Here is a 6,939-nt window from a genome sequence, read left to right as displayed (position 1 = left end):
TGTGTTGCTTTTCCATTTCACAGGATTCAAACCAAGAATGTGAGATGCAATTAGTTGTTTTTACATGTCTCCCTAAAAAGACGTAAAAAAGATTCGGCTCAGTTTAGCTATATTAACGCCCCACTTTTAAAACAACACTAGAGTTATTTTGGGACGGACTTCGTAGTTTTGAACCACAGTCAGGTGACTAGAACGACGTCTGAGTTGGCACCCCCTCTCAAAAACTCCTGAACACCATACCATCAGAATGGCGTTTAGCCCCTACGGATTTAGCGCCACCAAACCCGCTTACACGACGGTTCTTCGGTGGAATCTGGTCTCGAACCTGAAAACTTCCAGTTCTGAAGCCCAGACCTTACCACCAAGCCATCGCGGTCTTTAAAAAAAAAGATTCGGAAATACAAACAAAGGCAATCGTTATGAGAAGCAAGCTAGCATTAATCAAATTTCAGCTAGTACTAGAAGAAAGTTTATTGAATAATCTACGTTTTTTTCTTTAAAAAATGTATTTCCTACACTAAGAAATTAAATCGTTATAGTGACCATGAAATCAAAAGCGCCAAGAGGACAAAATGGCAACAAATTCTAGCGCCGTTTTAAAATATCTTAGCCAAATTCACCAAATTTCTTGTTGGCGACTATTACGAAATAGAGTCACGACATTTCCGTCCCTTTGATCGAAAAGTAGCATATTTTTTATAGCATTACGTTCAAAATAGAAACCCAGTTTTCGAGATGGGCAAAACCAAATTCCACAAACATCCGAAATGGTTGTCGAAGGCTTCTAGTGGAATTTTTGGAAAAATTGAAATTCATTTGCAATCACTTCAAATAATTTTTTTTTTAAAAAGCATCCAATACTTTAACTATAAGAACTTTAACTTTAGAAAAGAACTTAAATAAATTTTAAAGTTCTTTTTATTTTACTTAGAGAGTTCTTAAAGTCAATTAAAGTATTTTTAATTCATAGTAATGAGGAAAATTCATTTTGAGTGAATTTTTTTTTGGGGGGGGGGGAACAGAAATAATAAGAAGAAAAAGATTCTCTACCACTTCAGCGCTTCCATTGAAAATTGGAAGTGAGATTATTTCCAAAAATAAATAATTAATGTAAATAAAGTTATTTTTCAACATTCAAAGAACCTTTAAAATACCAGTTCCATATTGTTAGAACTCATTCATAAATTATTTTGTGCTTACTTGATATTTCGTTTTACTTTACCACATTTTTGCGGGAGAAAGTAATTGGGATTAATGTGAATTGGCCCCATCAAAATGATTCCTAATTGGGGTTCTCATCGTTGTTTAATTATTAGTATTATTTCGATTAATCTTCTTGTTTTGAATAATGAATTTGATTTTTCTTTGTATCACAACAGTTTTGTATCTGTCATCACATTAACTATAATGTATCCATATCTAAATTTTCTAACTCAACAACTACCTAATTCTACATAAATTTACTACCTACAGATAATTAAAAAAATTTAATTTCTTTTATATTTTACTAAGACAGTTAAAATTAGTGCACTGACAGTTATGGATATGCACGGTATCAAATTTAAATATCGATAACCAAAGAGTTTTCAGATTCGTGTATGAACAGTGCTTATTTGCATGCAATTATATATAATTTAGGTAATGATATTAACTTCATCATAACGAATTATTAATAATATTGCAATAGGAAATGCTCTTGGCTTCAGTGGTATCCATTAGAAAAATACCCGGGAAATAGAATCTCCTTTCGTTGACTTTAATGAAAATTTTGTTGAATCAAAACATAATAAACGTGGAAAGCGAAAAACATAAAAACTGAAGAACTGTGACAAAATAAGAAATGCATAAATAGGAAAAAACGGTTATTAAAGAAAGGTGTGAATATTTCTAGCCTGTAAAATCCAAGATTGGAAAGAGAGAAAAAAAAACTACCATTAATGGATTGACATCAGACAATTTTTATTTGTAAAGAATAAACGTTTCAAATAGACAGCATTTTGCAATATTATTTAAACAACTGTAATTATATATGCCGCTTAAGGGGAAAGTGGACTCTGAAATAAGAAAATGGACATAAACATGAAATTTTTTTTATCATCTCCTGACCGAAATATAAGTTTATAGTCAACTAAAATAATGTTTTAATATATATTGTTCAATAAAATGAACATTTCAAAGGCCCAGAGTTAAAAAAAGCACATTTTAATTACGTTCCTCAAAATGATATTGTAATTAGATTTAAATACCATTGAAATATTCCAGGTGTATTAACTTTGGAAGAAATTAAATATAATTGTTAATAAAGATTTATGTTAAACATTAAAAGAAAATAGGGTATGCATTTTATATTTCGATTTTTTTTAGACAGTTAACAGTCAATTTTAGTTCCGAAAAACATAAAATTCTTACGAAAATTCAATAAGTGTGGCTAAAAATATTTCTAAAAATTAGCATCTAATTGGAATTACAAAATTATACACAATTTTATTCCAAACAAATTTATATTGGGTAAAAAGGAAAAAAAAAATTTAAGCAGAAAAAATTAAAAATTGAGTCACCTGGAATATTTTGAAATTTCAAAAAACAATGCACTTTTTAATTTTTAAAAAATAATATAATTCGTTTTAAAGAGTATTCTAAAGATATTTTACATCTTATATTTCAATACATATGCATAAAACATTTCGTAACTCTAAGTGAATAATTCGCAAAAATGCCTAATAGCATCCATCGTCCCCTTAAAAAACAATTCACTTTTAAAATTTTCTATTTGACAGTAGTCATTAAATCATTTCGCTTTCATTTGAATTTTGGTGAGTTAATGGTATTCCTAAAGCGAAGACACATAAGCAACTTTTTTTTGATCGAATTGCCTCCGATAAATTACAACAGGATTCGCCCAAACATTTGAAAAGCGTGCTCAATTTAATTGTCAAGTGCATCGAACCTGTAAGCGAAATAGTGTTCCCCGACCCATTGCGAGGGGATATCCATTCATTTCCTGTCGATTACAGCATGAAATGGTAATTGAATCATGAAACGACGCCCCCCGGGAAGTGTCCAACAAGCATTCAGGAAGCGTTTAATGGAAGCTTTTTAGCGAGCAGCGATCCATTAATCGTGACGATGGATTCAAAAACGTCCAGTGGGAGGAGATTAGACTCGAAGTCTCATCTGCACGGTTTCATTTTTATACATTACTTAGTTGAAAGTGATGTGTTTCTTTGCCCTTCTGGTATAGAAAGGAAAAGAATTTCGACTAATGAGCCAAAAGATATTGGCTTGTATCATAACACCCAAATTAAATGAAATATTTCATTGATAACAACCGTTTCAGAAACATTAATCATGCCAGGGCTCAAAATTTCTTTTTGCAAACGCTCTCATCAACTTCTAAACAAAGTTCCTTCGTTGAAGAAAGACAAGCATGCTTTCCATTAATCATTTCGAAAATATTATATACTAGCTGGTACTCGGCGCGTTGCTGCCGCAAAAGAAATAATTTTGGAAATATCGTTTGAAATTTCAAACAGCAACTTTGTTTAATTAGGAATGATAGAAAGAACGATATTTATTTTCTTGTTAACAATGTATACACTCATTGAAGTTGAATGATATATAAAGGAAAAGTATAAATAATATTTATTTTATTATTTTATTTCTTTATTCAAGTGTATTTTAGGGTAGACAATATATATATTTCGTCTTCAGCAAAAACAAATTTTTTGGCTGTCCGATTCGTGGGAATCCATCATACAACTGGCCGTGGGAAAAACATAGAATTTCTAGGTTCAAAGCAATAAGTAGGCAAAATTTTATGGCCATCGGATGAATAAAACGAAGTATAAGAAAAAAAAATGCATTTATACATATCAGATATAATAATTGTACTATGAATATCACTTTCGCGCAAGTGCAAGCAATAAGTTGACAAAATTTTATCGCAATCGGATGAACGGTATGGTAGCGCATAAAATACGAACAAACAAAAATTCATTTTTATATATTAGATAATTGACGCATAGTGGTAATAATGAAAACTGTTCAACGACATTAATTTTGACAGTTTTATTAAATCAAAAGTCGCCAATTCATTTTTATCAATGTTAAGAAATATAGATTGGAGTAGCAAACCGTTTAAATCACTAAATACTAATGAGAAATTGGAAGTTTTATTTATATAAACAGATATGCACGATTTCAATATTTATGATCCTTAAAGAAGGAATTTACATGGAGCCATTTTTCAAAGTTAAAAATATATGACGAATAATTCCTTCGCCATTATAGCCCTAAGGATCCATGAACATGGATGACTCATTTTCTGAAAAAAGGAAGGTTACAATAGATCTTATATTCCTAACACAAGTAAATGATTCGTTGTTTTCCACAAATAAAAATGTTAGTTCAAGAAAAATAGAAAATGAAATTTAATCTATAAAATATATTTAAACTAAATAGAATATTACCATGGCTGAATTTCAGATATTGAGATAAGAAATTATCGCATAACTCTCGCTCACCTGAGAAAGGTGTTAATTGATATTAATTAATAACATCATTAACAATAATGGAGATTTTAATTCATTTGAAAAGTTATGGTAACATTTTCGGAATAAAAATAGTGATTCTTCAGATATTGCTTTCATTATGAATATAGACAAAAGGTTAACTCTTTTGATGGATTTGATCCAAAATTTGACACAGAATTATTGTTAATTCTTACTATAAAATCATAGGCCAAATTTACTTCATCTAAGTAGTCATGCTTAGAGTTAAAGTATTCATAAGCTCATGGACAAACAGAGGCAAATTTGGAACGAAAATTTAACAGAAATCTGCCATTTCAATATAAACACCAAGTATCAAATTTCAATCATTCAGCAAGCTGCTTTTTTTAAAAAAGGTTTTATCTTTTAAAGATAAACATGAAATCAAAAATAGTGAATTCGAGAAAAATGTAAAGTGGAGATTTATCAACATCTCAACGACGAATTTCTTTAAGATTACAATATATACTTTTTGGATAAGAGAAAGTCAAAAAGATTATTACTTTCTTCTTCTCTATATTGGTGCCTGAGTCAATTATCTAAAACAATATAAGCTCGATGTTCAAGTAAGAACTTTTTTATGCTTAGTAAGAAAATCATTAGAGAGACAGAGAGAGACAGAGACACAAAGACAGACAGAGACGCCCGAATTTCATTGCATTTTTCTAGCAGGAAAATAGATAGCAAAACAGTAACGATACAAAAATAATGATAAAGCGAATCAATGAGAAAATATAGAAATCAAAGAAAAAGTTGAAAAGCTTCAGAATGTTCTCACTACATATCACTCAATTTTATAAACGGAGATTGTAATTCTATAATAGCCATTTGTCTATTTTTCTTATCATCGTCTACTTCTATAAAAATCTGAGGAAAAACACCCTTCTTGCATTTGGCCATTATTTCGTCAGCTGTCCCTAGATTTGGGTTGCAACCATCTGTGTCCTCAATGGATGCTGATGGATTCGATACCCCGCAAACGATTCTCGTGAGCTAATGGGATAATTAAGGCCCTATAAGGAACACGTGCCAACCACTGCAAAAACAACCGAGTCACTCGGACCACAAAGGGGTGCTCCTGTTACCTACACAACTTAGTTGTAGGCGTGCGTTGAAAATTAATAAAAGCAATCAAATACGTCTCTTCATCACCCCCGACCTTCACGTTAAACGAGGCAACATAAATGCTTGTACAGTTTTTAGCAGGAAAAAATAATCTAATTAAGTATAAATTTAACATAAACTAGCAAATAAAAGATGAAAAATTAATTTCTAGTAAATAAATGTAACACTACAAAATTTAAATTACTTATTAGAAGCTCTATAAGAATCGATTTGAGTTTTCTAATTAGAACTATTAACCACAGCCATTAACCCATCATACCATTTCTAATTAGAAACAATTTAGCATATTTAGCAAATTAGAAGTTCACCGCCTTGCTGCTTTGAAAGTAGAAAACGTTTTTTTATACACGCAATAATCGTTTAATCTCATGATCGTCATTGACAGTTCAGAAAAATCTTCTGGAACATTATATCAAAATCTGAAAGCGAGAGCTTCTAAATTAAGAACAAATACCCTTCATTTGTTTTGCTGAATGCAGAAATTTTAATGAGTTAGTTATTTTCTTGGAATTGCTCTTTTTTATTGAAAATCTTTCTTCCTGACTGCGATCATTTTCAGGACAAGCTAAAGCACACACTTAGGTTAGATTAAGGAAAGACAAAATGATTGATCTCTTTGAGTCTGTGAGAAATTAATAAAGCAAATAAAATACCTTTTTGATATTTAAATTCTGGGAAAGCATCAGAGATACGCTCAATCCTTTTATTGAATTAATTTCCCTCTTTTATAAACTTTGAAGTAACTGTTATGTTAAAAGCTTCTTCTTGGGTCCATTTCAAACTAAAATTCATTCAAAATTTGAGCGCAAGTCTTTAAAATATTACTTATTTAAAATAATAATTATATAAGTGATATATTACATATTAAATTTCATATTCTTTTGATAATCGTTAATTAATATTTTATCCACTATTTATACATTCATAAAAAGCACCGAATGAACTTTTTGTGTAGTTACGCCAAAGATTTTTTAAAAATAAATTTCTTCTATGAGAACAAATCTTTCCCTAATAAAGATGCGCTTTAAGCCTTTAAAGGGCCATTTTTTTTCTAGTCATATTTTGTTAAAATATTTTTAGGCTTGAAATTAGAATAAGAAAAGGGATTCATTTAGCTTATTAGATAAATTTAATTTGATTAATTAATTAATTTGTTTAATTAATAATTAAGTGACAAACCAAGACACGTCATTTTGTTTGAGATAAAGAACTGAAGCATCTAAGTTTCTGTATTACTAAAAAAATTTGTCAGAACTTTTGCCAA

Source organism: Argiope bruennichi, chromosome X2 (genome assembly GCF_947563725.1).
Source record: "Argiope bruennichi chromosome X2, qqArgBrue1.1, whole genome shotgun sequence".
Taxonomy (NCBI): Eukaryota; Metazoa; Arthropoda; class Arachnida; order Araneae; family Araneidae; genus Argiope; species Argiope bruennichi.
Note: the sequence above shows the minus strand (reverse complement) of the source record.